The following is an 18,435-nucleotide window of genomic DNA, read 5'->3' as shown; positions in this document are numbered from 1 at the left end:
GTGGACTATAGATATTGTCAGCAGATAGTACAAGTCTGCTGCTGAGAGGAGAGATAATCACTAACATCAGTGAAGATGGCTAAATTCACCTGGTTTCAAATTTCCTTATTTATTTATTTATTTATTTACTTATTTATTTATTTATTCATTCATTTATTCATTTATTTTTTTTAATATGAAATTTATTGTCAAATTGGTTTCCATACAACACCCAGTGCTCATCCCAACAGGTGCCCTCCTCAGTGCCCATCACCCACCCTCCCCTCCCTCCCACCTCCCATCAACCCTCAGTTTATTCTCACTTTTTAAGAGTCTCTTATGGTTTGGCTCTCTCCCTGTCTAACTTTTTAAAAAATTTCCTTATCTAAGTGGTGATTGAGATAAGAAAAAGTCTGCTTTGTTGGGACACATTAATAGTGAGTCCTTCTCAAATCCTGGGCCAGCAGCAGTAGATTAACAAATGTAAATAGGGATAAAGAATGGACCAATGAAATTGGTTGGTGAATGGCAGATGCAAGAGACAGCAGAAGAGACAGGTAGGCTGGAGAAAGAGATAGAAACCTTTCTAGAAATAGAAAGAGAAAAAGGGAAATCAAGTGATAGAATCTCACACAAAACAAAGAGACAGATGAAGCAGATATAGTCCAGAAACTAAAGAACCATTGTTAACCTATATAGGGAAGGTAATATTCCTATAACCTAACCAACATGTCTCTCTGAGAATCCCCTCAAGTATGCAATGGAGTTTGTAAATAACCGCAAGGAAAAAAAAGAGATTTTCATATGTATATTTCAGAGTTTAAAGTCAAGTAAGTCTATAATGGTTGGGACAAGGAAAGGTGATGGTCTTGAAAGATGCATGTTCACTACAAAGGAGGAGAAGGGAGAGGGAATGAAAGGGAGGGAAGGGATGAGGGGAGTGGGAAGGAGAGAGGAAGAGAAGAAGAGATAGAGGTATAGGGGTCAGTGAATGAAGATAAAGAGTAATGGAGAAAAATGGGCATAATATGAATGACAATAGGTAACTTTCAATACTTTCCACTTTTCAGTACTTTTTGTTTCCATTTGCCAGAATTAATGTAGTGTAGTATAGTAGATTTGGGCACTGATGATTGGTTTTATTGATTTCTAGTTACAGAATGCAGTCCAGATTATTTTGCTTATTTCTATTTCAGTTTCCTTCTCTTGTAATTTAGTGTAGTTATTTTATATCAGTTTTATTGCTTTAATTTTTGAGAATTAAGCCCAGCCTATGTAAGTGCTATACATAGAACTGAAAAGGCAAATACAAATGCTACATGCCATTTTCTTTTTATTCCTTTACATGTTGAAGGGTAGATAAACCAAGTATAAAATAAAACTGAAGCTGAAGTAAAATTACCAAGTGATATGCAGAAATAGTGTGTGTAAACTAATGGAATAATTTGTTACTTTTGAACAAATGAATCAGGAAGAGATTTGGAGAGAAAACGTCAGCTGAGTGGAATTCAAGGACTGGAGAAGTGAGGGGAAAAGCATTCCGTGTGTAAGTGGAGGCACGGAAATGATTAAGAGAGGAAGGAGAGACAGAGCGAGTAATTCTGTTTGTCAAGTGACTGGGTGAGTAAAAAGACATTGGGAAATGAGACTGAAAACGTGGCTTATAGACAGATTAGAGAGGGAGATGAAAAACATGTAGTGTAGTTAGACTTTACTGTAGGTAAAGGGGAGGAGACTTTGCAGACCTTGGAGGAAATGCATTACTTTAGTGGAACTGTTGTTGTTTTTCTTTTCTTTCTTTCTTTTTTTTTTTTTTTAAGAAAAAGAGCCAATGCGGGCCAGAGAAAGAGAGAGCAAGAGAGCGAGAGCGAGAGTGAGTCTTAAACAGGCTCCACACTCAGCACAGAGCCAATGTGGGGCTCAATTTCGTGACTCTGAGGTCGTGACCTGAGCAGAAATTGAGTTGAATGCTTAATCAATGAGCCACCCAGGCATCCCTAGCGGAACTGTTCTTTATATATGTCACATATTTGATAATTTAGAAGTGGCAGTGGGCACAGGGAAATGTGAAGAATAGTTATTCATTCATAGGTATTTGCTCAAGTCTAGGAAAAAAGCACTGCTTTTCTTTTCCTTTAATGTTTTAAGGTACTTTGCAAAACAGGTTTGCAAAGAACCTAAAAGAATAAACAAAATAAGTTAATCCCTATATGTTGCTTCCATAAATTGTTGCCACATTCTGAATTGTTTTCTGCTAAAACATCTAATATTTAATGCAAAAATGGATTAAAACTAAAAAAAAAAAACAAATAGACAAAACCTTCTGCAGTAAAGTTATTTTTAAAATGTGACTTTCCTTATTTATATTAGGAATATATAGGTTTGGACAGATTAAGTAATAAATGTGCAATCAGAGGTGAGCCAGCCTTGACATCTAACTCTAGCTTCTAATTATGTCTGATTGGAAATCATAGCGTTCTTACATTGGCACTTCGTGTAAAATGATTCTTACAAACCCTTTTTTCAGTTCCTTCTGAATTTCCTTCTTGGTATTGAAACCAACTGGTCTTTGTGTTTTGTTGTCTATTCATCCCATTTCCAGTACTTCCTCCACTCTGCCAAAAGGATCATTCCCATGGCATACAACTTTCTTATTGCCCCTGCCCTTCTTTCCAATAAAACGAATGCCTTTCATTACTTGCAGTTAAGTGTAAGGAAGCTAATATTGGTCAGGGGCTTATAATATCAATTTGGAAAAGTTGATGTCAAAGAGTATTCATCTGGGAAGAGGCAGATAAAGGAATTACAACACAATTGGAATAATTCAAAGTCTGATCATTCTATCATAAACTGCAGCAATAAAAGAATATAAAAGTATATAGTAATGTGCAAATATATCTGTAATGTATTTAGTTTGAAAAAATGTAAAATCATATCTACCATATGATTTACTTATAATTTACATTATTTCTAATATATGACTAAAAGACTCAAAACCAATATACTAACAGCTGTTATTTATATATGGTAGAGATTTCTAGGTAATATTTAATTTTGATGGTTATTTTTTGTAGCTATAGATTTTTAACTCAGGTTGTTGTAATAAATATTGTTTTGTATTTAGAAACAGACAATGGGAATTATATATTATAAAAATTCATTCAAATCATATGCCTGTACAAAGTATCATCTTAAAGCAAAATGTCTATTTCTTGAATTACTTGTTCTTCTGCTTTTATTTTGGAGAATGCTGTGAAGACTATTCCCTCCAACACCAAATTGATAGCTGCTGCTGTGCTGTGTGCATTACTCCTCACAGATCCTCACTGTCTGATACAGTCAGTCACAGGCTGCAGAACATCCATAAGCACTGAAAGGCACAATCCCTTGAGAAACCTGATTTTTTAGTAAGGTTTTTCAAGGAACGTCCCTTGTTTTCTTTTTCTTAGCTCTTCCTTTTTTAATTCTCCCTTCCCTTCAGATACTGTTTCCCTGGAGCTTTAAGAAAATTGCATTTTTTTCCTCTGCAAAGTGCCCTTTAGAGAAGAGTGAATTTGCAGGACCCTGAGTGTGACAGCATCTGTCTTCTGCAGCCCCTAATAGTTTAGGGCAGGATTTACCTGCTGCTACATTCTCCTTCCATTCCCATGAGTCAATAAAATTCATCCACTGCCATAGTGAAGAAAGTTTGTTCCACTTGAGTTTGGGATGGAGATGGGAAGATCTTTTGTCCTTCAGGATGATCTTTATGTTAGGGGTGAACAAGGTGCCAAGGAACTTTGTGTAAAGACTGATTTACGGAGCCCAGTCATCTTGCTCAGCCTTCTCTGCTGTTCTCAGTCCAGTGTCTTGCTCACTTGGATTCCAGACTTGAAGCCTAGCCTCCCTGGCAAGATCTTTGACCCTTCAAGTAGGGTTTGTTGTTTTATTGTATTTCCCTGATTTCCCTTAGAAATTCCTATTAGCTCTTTTGTTGGCTACAACTAAGCTCAATCTCTCTAGTCTGACTCAGACCCATATCAGAGTATTTGTTCTTTCAGTAAGTAGGATCTACTGAGAATCACTTTTCTGCTTGGAACTGCACTAAATTCCTCTACCCACTATTGTGAAGTTGAATCCCTGGAAGGTAGAGCTCAACACCCATTCAATGACCCTGCTTAGAATAAATACGATTTATAGCATAAATTTTACTCTAACATCTGCTTTTGCTTCTTCCCATAGGTTTTAGAACATTGTGTTTTCTTTTTCTTTTGTTTTGAGACATATTTTGATTTTCCATTTTATTTCTTATTTGGCCCATTGCTTGTGCATTTATGTGTTAATTAATATTTATTTATTAAATATTTAATATTTACACTGAAGAAATAAAACAAAAATTATCGAAGAAAGGTCATTTTTTTAGTGATGATAGTATTCTACTACTTATCCAAAGGAATATCTTGGAAACATTTCACACTCACACATTTGTTCTCAGAGCTCAGATTCATGACAGACCATGTTACAATGGGCTGTTCTTTACACATAAACTGAGTTCATAAAAATTTAGCCCTTTAGAAGATACGAGAACTGAAGTAATATAGATCAATCTTTTATTTTATAAATGGAGAAATAAAAGTTCACAAACTGAATTATTGCCTCTAGTGTGTCATTCTCTAACATATATAAACTGCCTGAGGTCAGCAACTGCATTTTGTTGGACATTATATTTTCAACATTTAGTTCAAGATTTATTCACATTTGCTGAATGAATGAAGAAATGTCTTCACTGTTACAGAGGGGTAGAAAGATGAATGATACTAGAATCTTAGACATCCAGATAAATGCCGTCTCCACAAAAAGTAGGAACCATTTATTAAGGACTTACCTGAGTGATTGAGTGACAGATCCTATTTACATTTACATATAATATTTTGAAAATTGTGCTTAAAATAATTGATTACCTTTTTTAATCCTGTATTGATAGGTATTCTCCATTTTACAGGTTGGGAAAGTGAGACACAGAGAGATTAAGTCCCCTCCTGCAAAGGTTACACTTCCAGCAAGTGATAGAATTGAATTTGAATTCCAGTAAGCAGAGACGAGAGTTTGTATTCTTAATCTACACTCTACCTCAACTATGTTCAGAGCTGTAAAGTAAAGGCCTTTTACTGTGGATGATGAGAGCACCCATCAAATTGCATTTTATTCTTGAAATAAATAGGAAAATTTAGGGGTTTTAAGTTCAACTTTTTATATGTTGTAATGTGAGAAACAAAATTAATTTCATGAAAACCTAAGTGGTTCCAGAAACCATGCCTAAAATTGAGATGATATTGCTTTACATCAAAAGATTATAGGGCAATTCACCTAGCCACTGAAAATCTATCATTTCTAAGTGAGAAAGCCAAATAGAAGTGATAACTTTTCAGCTGAATTAATTTTTATTTCATACTTCTAATTTTGTCCTTTAGAAGAGAGTAAGAGTAAAAATTCACTTTACTTGGAACAATTTATAGTTGCATTTAATTTTGAACGAGGGTGAAGATGAAGGGATTGATAAAAGTTTAATTTTTCTGACTCCGATGTTTCCCACTTGGAATCTTTAGCAATACCATTTCATATCCAGATTTCTTTCATGTTAAAATTATTTTTAGCAGATATTTATTTACTAAGGGTAGAGTAGATTTTATGACAATAATTTAAATAATTGAATACAGGAATGTGATCACCTCCAAATGTAACATACAAACATTCTCAAAAGAGCATCTTCTGGAAACCTGGTAAAAATACATTTTTTCAAAGAAAACATTTAGTGTGCCTACTCAAAGAAACAAAGATTTAAAAATAAGTAATGCAGTGTTGGAGACATCAAGAAAAGTGATGCTTGGCAATTTAGAAGGATAGGGTGACAGGCATATAAAGAAAACTGGCAGCTGGAAATTGGATTTGAATATGTACACTTCCACTTGTTGGCTATGTGACTTTTCTGAACCTCAGTTTTTTTTATCAACAAATGAGACTTTGTCTGATATGGATTAAACAAGCAGTGATTTATAAAAGGTTAATTATGTGAATATAAACTAGAAAACTGTATGTCTAGAATTTTCAATATCCATGAAACCTCCCTTTTGTTCTTGCTACTTGAGAGCCTCTGCCATATAAGATTAATGTAGGAATCTTGATAGATACTAGAAAAAGAAGATAATGTGCTTTAGGATGTTGTCCTTTTTCGTGTGCAGTTTTCAAATAAAATACTTAAGATTATTTGATTAAGAGCACTGGTGTGGAAACCAAGTATGTGTTTACCCAAATTTCTGAACCGTAACACTGTCTTGACCTATCTTTCTTCAATTTGCACTTGAAACTGAGTCACTCACTAAGAGGATTGAAGTAGTTTCTTATTAAGGTTGAGAAATGTAAAAATAAAAAAAAAAATGAAGTTAGAAGAGATTCCCTTTTTGTCAGTCATGACCTTTTGCTGTCTGATTTAGTCTGAGAGCTTTCCAGTTGGAGTGCCTACTCCACCCTTGAGAGGCCTGTGCGTCTATGTAAAGTCATTTATTTCTGAAATGCACTTGCCTCCTTTCATGTCTGGAGGGGACCATCTTTCCTCTGGCCCCAGTGAGTATGATTTAATTCTTTTTGGAAAGCTCTTTGTTTAAACCTCAGTGGAATACTATAAGGAGCAATATTGAGTCTCTAACTCAACAGAATATTTTCACAGCCTTCTGCAAAACATTGCCCCTTGGTGGAGTATCATTAGCCTTTTACTCTGAGAGTTTCTTAGATGCACGTAACAAGTTGTAGGTGTTCAATAAATATATGTACTGCCAAATTGATCCTGTATATTTTCCATCTCTCTTCTTTTCAGTGCCTTAGATAAGAACTTCCACATAATATTTAGTAGTCTTTTGTTGAGTCAAATAGAACCACATATGTATAATGACCACTTGCATACTAGTCCAAAAACTAATTGAAAATATAGCTAATTCCACATATACTTCCATTTAACATTCATTGAGTCTTAATGGTGTGACAAGAATTCTGTTAATCATTCATTCAGAGAAATGAAATAAAATATGATTTCAGTGTAAGATGATCCTACTCTAGATGAAGTAAAAACTAAGCACACCCACATAATGATTATGTAATATGACTATATGATAATGTTAATGAACTTCATGTCAAGAAGTAATGTCTCTTTTGGTGTATTAAAAAAACAAAAACAAAAACAAATGGAAACAGGAGATGATGTTTCTGGAAAGTAGTCTGTGCTGAACTAAATAAAGTAGGCCTGCACCCTGTAGGTGAGCAACAAGTAAGTGCAAACACATTTGGTTGTAAAAGAGATTGACATATTGGGAACTAGATTGACATATTGGGAACTAGTTGATAAAATGTTCTTGGGCTGAATCCATGGTCAAAACATTCAGAGGAGTAGATTAGATCAGGAAGATTATGGTCTATGAATAACCTTCAGTTATAAACTAAGCACACGTATGCCTGTGTGTGTGTGTGTGTGTGTGTGTGTGTGTGTGTGTGTGTGTGTGGAGGTACTGACTCTGTTATTTCTAAAAAAAGATTGTTCTAAATGAGGAACGCATGACAGTTAAGTAGACAATTTAGGAGGCAACAATAATTTTCTAGGTGTGATATCATAAAAGTCTAACTGAAAATTTTAAATTAGTATCAGTGAAAGTTGAGATGAAAAAATAAAACAAACATTTATTTATTTATTTATTTATTTTTTAATTTTTTTTTCAACGTTTATTTTTGGGACAGAGAGAGACAGAGCATGAACAGGGGAGGGGCAGAGAGAGAGGGAGACACAGAATCGGAAACAGGCTCCAGGCTCTGAGCCATCAGCCCAGAGCCGGACGCGGGGCTCGAACTCACGGACCGCGAGATCGTGACCTGGCTGAAGTCGGACGCTTAACCGACTGCGCCACCCAGGCGCCCCACAAACATTTTTTTAAATGGCCTACAACAATGGGTCTCAGACCAGTGGTATGAGCATCAAATTTAGAGGTACTGAATCTGAAACTCTGGGGTCGGGGGAAGAGATAGCAGTTTGTATTATATAATAAGCCTCCCAGATGATTCTGATGTATTTGTAAGTTTGAGAACTATTGACTGAAATCTTGTAAGAATTGTAAAGGTATCTCTTTCTGTGTCCTTCAAAAACTTATTCATCATACATTTATTAACATAATTCACTGACTCTAAGATACTACTAGTTTTAAAATTCAGTGCTATTTTATGTATCATTAAAAATGCTGCCAGTTAAGCCAATTCATGCTATCAATTTTAAGATGCATCCCAACTTCAGAAGTGTTAAAACATAAAGTATGTATCTTAGAATTTATAAAATATGTTGTGTTGACTGCCATAAAATCATACTGAATAAAAGAGGTGATATTTCACAGATACATCAACCTATTTTAAAACATTTTTAATTTAAATATTTTTTTAACATTTATTTATTGTTGAGAGACAGAACACGAGCAGGGGAGGGGCAGAGAGAGGGAGACACAGAATTCGAAGTAGGCTCCAGGCTCTGAGCTGTCAGCACAGAGCCCGACACAGGGCCGGGACCCACGAACCACGAAATCATGACCTAAGCCGAGGCCAGATGCTTAACTGACTGAGCCACCCAGGCACCCCTACATCAACCTATTTCTATGCTTATTCTCGTCAAACTTTGAACCACAACTACATATTAATTTCCATTTATTTAATTTTGTTTTAACCTCAGACGTCACGTTTCTACTCTTTTCACTAATAGGTTATCTGAGTCTAAATTATTGGAATCTACCTCTCTTCTTCCCACTGAGTAAAAAGGATAGAAATGTTTAGGGCATTATATTTAGGTTTTGGGAGTACTTAATTACATTTTTCAGAACTGAAGAACATTTTTGGGGAACAAAGGCAGGTTTCCCTTTGAACACGTATCTTTGTACCCTACCATCAGTGTATCGCTCCAGTTACTGCAGACATCATCAAGAATAAGACATGATACACCTACATTTCAGGAGCTCCCACAATGTCTGGTAGTGATCTTCGAGGTGTTTGGAGATGTCTGGGTCACATAGAATTTTGCAAGCACATCTGTCTCCTAAAAGTTCAGCTCTTACCCTCTCTGCGGGGGAGTACATGTCCATCCTAAACTGGTATTTTCCCTAAAGTTTTCTCCCATTAACTTCTGGGCCTTGCTCTTTTTCTTTCACTTCCCTTTGTCTCTTTTATATTCTGTACGGGTCATTCTCCCAGACAAGAAGCAGCCCAGACTTCTGAATTTTCTGCAGTACATTTTCCTCAGGCCTGAACTAATTTAGTATGGAATGGGAAATACCTACAGGCTGCAGCATATGAATTTGGGAATAATCTGAGACAGAGTAAGTGGGGAAAAATTAAACCAAAGTATGGATATAGTCTAACTAGGTAATCAATCCTAAAGGATGGAACAAGAAACTCTAAATACAAGGACTGGGATAAAGAGAGAAACAAGTTAGTTGAGGAGTCTGTGGTAGACCTGAGCCATGGAGGGCATAGCTGCTGGTGCTGGGGCTGAGCTACCTCCACTCTGGTAAGGTAAGATACTTAGATGAAAGTTTTATAGCCATTGTTACCTGAGAAGGTGACCCTGAGCATAAATAAGTGATTTGCCTAAGTTCTCTAGGTTAGTCAGCAGCTTAGCCGGGGCTCCTGACCCGGACTTTCGCCCCACTGCCCAGCAGCATTACCCCATGTGCAACACTAGTATGATTATAGAATATTTTCCCAACAATTGCTAATTTATCACAGAGATCTCGCAGTTAAGATATGTTAAAAAGTTAAAAGGTGTTAATTAATCAAAAGCAAAACTACAGTGTTTTAGTATGGATTTTAAGTATGTAAAAATAAGGTAGGGTTACTTATTCTCTGAGAATCACTTTTATCTCCTAAAATATGGGGGAGTGATTTCTTCACTCTGAATGCTTAAATTTCTCTTGTACAAAAGAAATCCCTCAAAACAAACAAACAACAAAAAATAGAAAAAAAAACAATTTATAAAATATAAATATGTTATAGAAACCTGAGATATAATCAGTATCATTATCATCATTAAATAGGAACTAAACTAAAGTTTTGCTTGGGTTGAGTCACCCACATACACACACATACACACACACACACACACACACACACATTCACACTCACACTGACACACACACACAGTTGCCCCTGGTGGTGATTTTAAAGTAGTTTCTTCTGTACTGTACTAGTGTGAAGTCCATCGTGTGCCATTTATTAACATTCTGAATCTGGTAAGTTCGTTAAGGTCTTTATTTTATTTGTTTGTTTGTTTGTTTATTTATTTATTTGTTAATTTAGAGAGAGAGAGAGCGAGCGTGCACACAAGCTGGGAAGAGGGGTAAGGGGGTGGGGGAGAGAGAGAATCTCAAGCATGCTCCATGCTCAGTACAGAGTCCATTGTGGGACTTGATCCCACGATCCTGGGATCATTATCTGAACTGAAATCAAGAGTTGGACACTCAAACAACTGAGCCATTCAAGGCCCCCTCCCCTTCTTAAATTTTCCATTAACCTCTCTAAAGCTTAGTTTTCTCATCTGTAAAATAGTAATGGTACTAGTATCTATACTATAGAAGGTTATTGGGGATTAAATAAGATAATATAACTACTGTTTAATATATCATCATTAAAGTCCTAAAATTTAGTCTAATGCCATGGCTATTAGAAACCACACATTTGGTGGAAAGCACAATATATAACATCTGGCAACCATCTGCTATACCTTGGCTGGAGTTCTAGGTATTTGAAAAAAAATTATCTTATTGGGTATTCACAGCAAATCTTCACATTGCCTATTAATGTCTTTATTTTATGGATGAGCAAATGAAAGCACAGAGAGTGTCACTCACTTGTCCAAGGTCAGAGGCCTATAATTGGAAGAGAAAGGAGTGGAACACCAGTCATTATGACTTCAAGGCCCTTGCTTTTTCCACAGTGTACCCTGACTGAGGGACAGCATAAAAGGGACTAGATTGGTTAGTCAAGGACCTGCTACTGTAATTAATTTTCATGGTTGTATTTTTGTATTTGTCTGAGCTTCTTTCATTCTAAACCTAACTTAGAAGTGTTTCTAAAGAAAGAGAAAGCTTGGTGTTAATATTGCTCATACTCACCGTGGGAAGAAGCCTTTTCCTACATAGGAATGGTAATTTTATTTCTGCCCTTAAAATGAGAAATAGGTCAACCTACTTACTTATTGCATTGCTTAAATCATCTTCTGGGGTTTTGGCAGTTTAAGGCTTATAGGTCTTTTCTTGGCTATTTTCCTCTAAATCTCTTAAGGGATCTTAGATATTCTATGCACATCCAATCAAATATTTATTAAAGAATATATAATATAACTGTAAATTTATTGTAACATTTTTCTTCTAAGGAGTTCAGAACCCTATGGCATAAATTACCTCATTTATCTTCATATACATTCCCAAGGGAAGAGCTTGGTAGCATTATCAGCTCAGATTAAAAATAAATGGGCAAGTATAAACCAGTTGTTCAGTTAGTCAGTCTATCATCAGGATTGACAGGGTGTCCACTATTTTCAGGTAACTGCTGGAAGCAGTAGCCATGCTGTGTTCAGGGGAGCAACATGTCAGAGCAAGGCTAGTCTGGATGAAAACTGAAAAGGCTCAGGAGTGCCTCAGTTCACCTTGCTCTGTTTATCTGCTTTTTTGCCCAGCTAGTGACTAAACAGTAGCATAGGTCCTTGTTTCCATTTGAGAAACCATCAGCCATTGTTCTGTCTTACCACCTCATACTTCAAGCCTCAGATGAGTCATTGTTTTAAGACCTTCGATTTTTGTAAAAATCCCAAATGTATTCATTTAATATATTTATCATAAGGACTCAATCAGAGACTTAATGAAAAAAAAACCAAAAAACAAAAAAACAGAAAACAAAAATGACACTACAGGTTAAGATACAGTCCTATGCAGAAATCAAAGAAAGGGCAGACCATCTAAGGGAAAACTAAAAAGACAACACAAGGAGAGAGGCTGGATAAAACAGTGTTCTTGTCTGGAGACCTGCTTTGAGTAGGTTTCTTGCAGATACTTTTTAAGGGTTGTGGGCTTTTTTTCAGGGTTCAGCAGCTTGTATGTTCAAAGGGCTATCAATGTTGGGTTCTCCTAGCAGGCTCTGTATGGACAGCAGGAGGATCCTGACAATCATACAGGGTGGGCCACTTGTCCTTCAGGATGTTAAGCAGATGTTACCCCAGGTGTGCACAGTGGGGTGGTAGCAGGGTGTGAGGAAGTACACTGTGGGTGCATTTTAAGGTTAGCCACCAGAAACTCCAAGAAAAGCTTATACCTCAGATCTTCATATACTCTGTCAGCTTCTCCATGGATGGCCTCTGTCCACTTAAAATGGTTGTCTGATTCAGCGAAGATAGGAATTCCTGTGTTGCCAGACATCATCAGGGTCATCAGCTCCTGCTGTAGCCTCTTGCCCATGGAGTGGCCAGTGCCCTGGCTGGGCTTGGCTCCTTTGTGGGCAGCAAGCAGTGATGCTGGTGAAGGCTGGGTTGTGGTTCTGGGAAGCCATCCAGAAGGTGCTGGCAGGGACATGAGAATTCGGGGAGCACCACCACAGGACTGCAGGCCCGCCTGTCTGCATACAAGGCTTTCCTTGATGCTCAGCAGAGTTGATCATGTCTGTGTCTAGACTTGTGGCAGTTAGATGTAGTGAATATATCCAGTACAATATATTGAATTAATGAATGAATTTTGTGTGGATCTTCTCTAAAAAGCCATGGGCTTCTGGGGGGCAAGAACTGTTTTCTCTTTGAATCCTCAGCACATATCACAAAGCATGGCACAAAATGGACAAAATCAGTTAAGTAAATAACATAGGGAACTAGAAAACATATTTAATGTATGAGGATCAGCCTACAAACCTATTGCTTCAGATTATTTTGGCTTCTAGTTTCTATTTAATCACGTTCATCAGTGGGTTGATTTTCCACTTCAAATGGCATCCTTCAAATGTTATTTTTGAGCCTTCCTCTCACCATGTATAAAAAGGGGAGAGTGATACTTATTTGTTCTTTATGGGATGCTGTGGGAAGCAAATAAAATGAAGTGTATGTATTAGTTTCTAGGGTTGCTGTAACAAAGTACCACAGCCTGGGGGCTTAAACAAGAGAAATTTATTTCCTCATAGTTCTGGAAACTAGAATTCTAAGACCAAGGTGTCAGCAGAGTTGATTTCTTCTAAGATACCTCTCCTTGGCTTTTCAATGGCCATTATCCCCATCTGTCTTCCCTGGTCTTTTCTCTGTGCACATCTGTGTCCTAATCTCCTCTTCCTATAAAGACATGAGTCATTTAGGTTAGAGCCTATCCTTACAACCTCATTTTACCTTAATTACCTCTTTAAAGGCTCTATCTCCAAATACTGTCACATTTTGAAGTACTAGAGGTTAGGACTTCGACATATGAATTTTGTGGGAGCACAGTTCAGCCCATAAAAGTATATAAAAGGTCTAATATGATGCCCAGCTTGTAGCTGTCATTTACTCATGGAATTATTATTACTATCACTTTTTGTCAAAATGTTCTCATATATCACCAAATAGCTTTACTTTTTCTTGTTAAATTATTCCTTTGGTCTCTTGCTCAGCTTGCTTGAAAAGAAAAATAATACATAGACAGGGCACAAGCAATTCCAGCATGAAGTGCAAAGTAGAGGGAGAAAGATGAAGAATTATCCTAAAGGAAGGAAGCCTCTGAGCTCATTTACAGATTTAGCAAGAGCTTGTCATAACTGGAAAAAAGGATGACCGAGACAAAGAAGGTGATGCTATAAATGGTGGCAAATATTTTAAGAAGAAAAATGAAAGCATGTGTAGGTATATTTGGCATTCAGAGGAAGTGGCAGGGAGTAAGGGCACCAACCATGAAAGGTATTACAGAGGAACATTCCATGAAAACCTGGCAGTCAAATTTTGATGGGAAAAGAGTCATTAGCCACATGTCAACCTTGTGATGAGTTTCAGAACCGTCTTGCACGCAGTCACCTTCCATGCAGTTCTGAATATCTTTTCTTCTCTCCATACCTCTATTTTTCCTTTGCTTTCTTCTGCAAAAATGAACTGAATCCTTGTTAAACAACAGTTATTGACAGAGTGCAGTGGTGTATACAATGGTAAATTAGATCCTCAAGGCAATAAATGTGTAGATATATATGCACATTATATATATATATATATGTGTGTGTGTATTATATGTATATATAACATACATATAAATAATGCAATATATATATATATACACACATAATACAATATATATACATATACATAATGTGTGTGTGTATATATATATATATATATATATATATATATATATTTAATTCTTATTGTTTGTGGTAGCTATATGAAGCCTTCACAAACACTGAATTAGTGAATACTGAACTGTTGTTCCTAGGGGAAATACATACCACACACACCCACATACACATGCAGGCACATTGCATGTAGACGGTAACCTTCAATCCTAGAAATAACTTGTACTGGTAGATTCTATTTTCTTAAACTTTCAACAAAGAAAATGAGGTGCAGAAGTCTTAAGTTGCTTGCTTAAGCCATGCTACTAACAGATGCCATAGATAATTGGAATTCAACCCCCATCCATCCAGAGCTGAAATTTTATATACTACACTGAACTTCTACCTACCATCTTCATCTTCTGGTCATATAAATGTAAATATATGTATATATATTCATAGAAAAAAATATATATTTATAGAGAGAGAAGGGGGAAAAAGAAGACCACATATATCCAAATGTATGAATATATGTTTATATATCTCTTTATATGTAATTACATATACATATATATGGTATAATTTTGTATCTGTCTATATATCATATACATAAATGACTAAACAGCAATGTACAGATTGATGAACAAAGTATAGCTGCAAGATGTAAAAGACTTAGGGTTTTTATTGAAAACATTGTGTAGTATTCTACACAGAAGAGTAGTTATGTATACTTCCATATATAATATCCCTTTCTTTTTATGAGCCAAGAGCTATTCTAGGCCTTTCATAAAAATTACCTTTTATAATAATCTTATAAAAGAGACATTATAATCTTAATTATAATACTGGAAAACTAGAACTCAGGAAAGTAAACTTGTTAGAGACTGCACCGCCAGTAAATAGTACAGTTGAGATTGGATCCAGGTCTCTGATTCCAGTAGTCCAGACCAGTGCACCTCATGATAAGTGGACGTAGAATAGCACCTTCTCAGATGAGGTCTCTCCCTCGACCTCTGTCTCAAACATCCTCATCCTGAAATAACAAGGAATGGCAATCAAATAAACTAGAATTTGAAGAGGACAAAATGGGTGTTGTGTTAGGAAGGCAAAAGCAGAGAATGAATGGTGAATAGGCATCCCAGTGTGATGTAAATCTAAAGCTAGAGAGGGTTTGCAGGGAAGGTATTTCTGAGAGGAGTGTTTGAAAGACAAACGAAGATTTAGAAGTCGGTCAATAAAAAAAAGAAGATGGCTAGCAGATAGAACAGTTAGGGCAAGAAGGCAGGGAGTGAGACAGCCCTCTTGGAAGTTGAGCTATGGGACATTGGGTGTGGGAGAGCATGTACAACTGACTGTTCTTGGCTCAATAGGAGTCTGGGGTTGAGGTGACACCAAGAGATATGTGGTCAGTATGGAGAAAGCAAGTGGATAGAAGTGGGGTTTAAATGTTAGGATACTAGGTTTGGATATTTTACTCAAGGCAGTAAATTACATTATTATTTAAAGTTTAAAGTGAGTAAACTAACTTCAAACAGCCAAAGGATTTCAACAGTTTTCCATGAGGAATTCTATTTTTTTTATGTTTATTTATTTATTTTGCACGCACGTGCGCGTGCACACGATAGAGACAGAGAGAGAGAGAGAGAGAGAGGGAGAATTCCAAGCAGGCTTTGCACTGTCAGCATACAGCCTGATGCCAGGCTTGATCTCATAAATTGTGAGATCCTGACCTGAGCCAAAACCAAGAGCCAGCCACTTAACTAACTGAGCCACCCAGGTGCCCCAGAATTTCTTATTAAGGAATATTGGAGGAGGTACAGTGTAAATCCCAGAAATCTTACTCTAGATCTCAAATTTTACTATAGAATATATTCGGTAATAATAATTAATAGTAATAGTATAATAATATAGGTTCTTACTTTAATAAAGGGAAAAAAAAAAAGGATGTATATACCGTCTCAGTGAAAACCCCGAATATACCAACTATGTACCAGGGTCTGTTGCCTGGAAATTATACCTGTAGTTTCCATAATTGCTTTGCAATGCCATTAATAGGGAAGAAATTAATGACATAAAATAACATAAAATAGACTAAACAAAAGCTTCAATTTTCATAAAGTTGTGGTTTGAAACATTTTTAAATCTGAAAATACAATGTTAGTTCTCCTGGACTGTGCTTACTGTGACATTGTCATGTTTTGCTTTCATGCCAATGATGTCATATCTGAGATTAGGAGGAAGAAAGTTCTACACTCTCCGAAGGACTCTCTGTTGCAGTCCCGCCTGGATCATCCATCTGTATATTAGCATTGCATAACATTTAGACCTCCATGCTGAGCAGCTCCTAGAACCCATAGCTGCTTGCTTGGAACAGGAATTCTTTCTGTTGTAAATATTAATAAAAAATGACTGTGAATAGATTGGGGGGAATTAGCCAACAGTATTTCATCCAGAAATGTATCCATTACTTTATTGCTTTCATTATTTAAATTGTGACCTTTTGGCAGAATATTGTTTAATAAATAAGTCAGTATGTTGAGGACATGGATGGGTTGCTGCTACATAGTGGATACGAGCCAGGCTGTCTGTCAAGTAACTGAAGAGTTAGGCCCAAATTTCCTTGTATTTATATATTTATATATGCTTCACCAGTATCTCTATACTTAACCTTTATGTTGTTAAAAGCAGCATAAATGTTAAGAAAAATGTCTCAGTTTGAATTTTGACTTGCTGCTTGCTGGTTGTGAGACATTTGACCTCAAATCTCTGAGTCTGTTTTCTCAGCTATAAAGGGGAAAGCAACAGTGCCTACTTTAAGCTGTAAAGACTATATAGGAATATATTTCACTTTAAACTTATTGCTAGTTGTACTTGTTTTTAAACTACCCTAGTAATGGGGACCCTGGGTGGCTCAGTTGGTTGAGCGTCCGACTTCGGCTCAGGTCACGATCTCATGGTTCATGGATTTGAGCCCCGCATCGGGCTCTGTGCTGACAGCTTGGAGCCTGGAGCCTGCTTCAGATTGTGTGTGTCCCTCTCTCTCTGCCCCTCCCCTTTGTTCTTGCTTTGTCTCTCTGTCAAAAGTAAATAAACATTAAAAAAAATTTTTTTAAATCTAAACTATCCTAGTAACAAAAAAAAAAAATGTGCTGTCATAAAATTCAACACTTTATATAGTAAAATTTAAGAATCTAATTCCTGAACTTAGAAACATACACTTGAAGTGTACCATACCCACAGAATTCAATATGCTGAAGTTTTAGATGAGAAGTAAGCATATGTGCACTAGATTTTTTTTTTAAAGTAGATTTTTTTTTATTTTTAGAGCAATTCTGAGTTTATAGAAAATTGAGAAGGAAGTACAGCAGTTCCTCACAATTTTCTCTATTATTAAAATTTCACATAGGGTAGTACAGTTGTTACAGTTGATGAGCTAACGATATGTTGTTATTAACTAAAATCAATAGTTTATACTAGCGGTTCTGTCTTTGTAGTGCTGAGAGATGGACTGGCTGTTGTGGGTCTCTGAAAGTCAGGGTGAACCTGAGTTTGTGTAACTCTCTGACTCACCCTACTGACAAATCAAATGGTGCTAAGGGATATGATGCAAACTCAAATTCTCAGCCCAGCAGTAAGTATTGTATTTTCAGGAATAAAAGTAATGAGAAAGAATAATTCCCTCTCCTGAAATATTTTCATGCCTTAATAATTCATTTAATTAATATTAACATAGTACTTACCATAAGCCTGGCACCTTGCTTGTCATGGAAAAGATAAGAACTGAAGACCACTTGGTTAATTACCTACAGGAGATTAAAAATCTTTTTGGTTGCACACACAGGTAAATAGATAAACAGAGCATTACAAAGTATTGAAACAATGGCAAAACTGGGGGTGTGCCTAGGGTATTAGGAGCATACAAAAATGGGTCAGCTGAATGCCACTGGGGGGGAGGAGGAATCATTTTCTCCTTCCTGTACTTCCTCCTCCTTCTTCTTCCTCTACCCCTCCCTTCTCCTTCTCCCTTCTTTTTCCCCTTTCTTTCTTTCTCCCTCCTCCTCCTCCTGCTTTTCCTCCTCTTCCTCCTCTTCCTCTTCCTCTTCCTCTTCCTCTTCCTCTTCCTCTTCCTCTTCCTCT

General features: G+C 36.5%; 1 protein-coding gene and 1 pseudogene across 4 annotated transcripts in view; one reads left to right on the top strand and one right to left on the bottom strand.

Annotated features, from left to right (window-relative positions):
• TENM4 (teneurin transmembrane protein 4) overlaps positions 1–18,435 on the top strand; it is a 2,953,639-nt gene that overhangs the window by 54,005 nt on the left and 2,881,199 nt on the right. The gene's annotated exons all lie outside the window — the stretch shown is intronic.
• Positions 11,493–12,576, bottom strand: LOC121039475 (ubiquitin-conjugating enzyme E2 C-like; annotated as a pseudogene).

The sequence above is a fragment of the Herpailurus yagouaroundi genome, unplaced genomic scaffold (genome assembly GCF_014898765.1).
Source record: "Herpailurus yagouaroundi ecotype Mexico unplaced genomic scaffold, PumYag 180, whole genome shotgun sequence".
Taxonomy (NCBI): Eukaryota; Metazoa; Chordata; class Mammalia; order Carnivora; family Felidae; genus Herpailurus; species Herpailurus yagouaroundi.
Note: the sequence above shows the minus strand (reverse complement) of the source record. Positions and strands in the feature narration are given on the sequence as shown.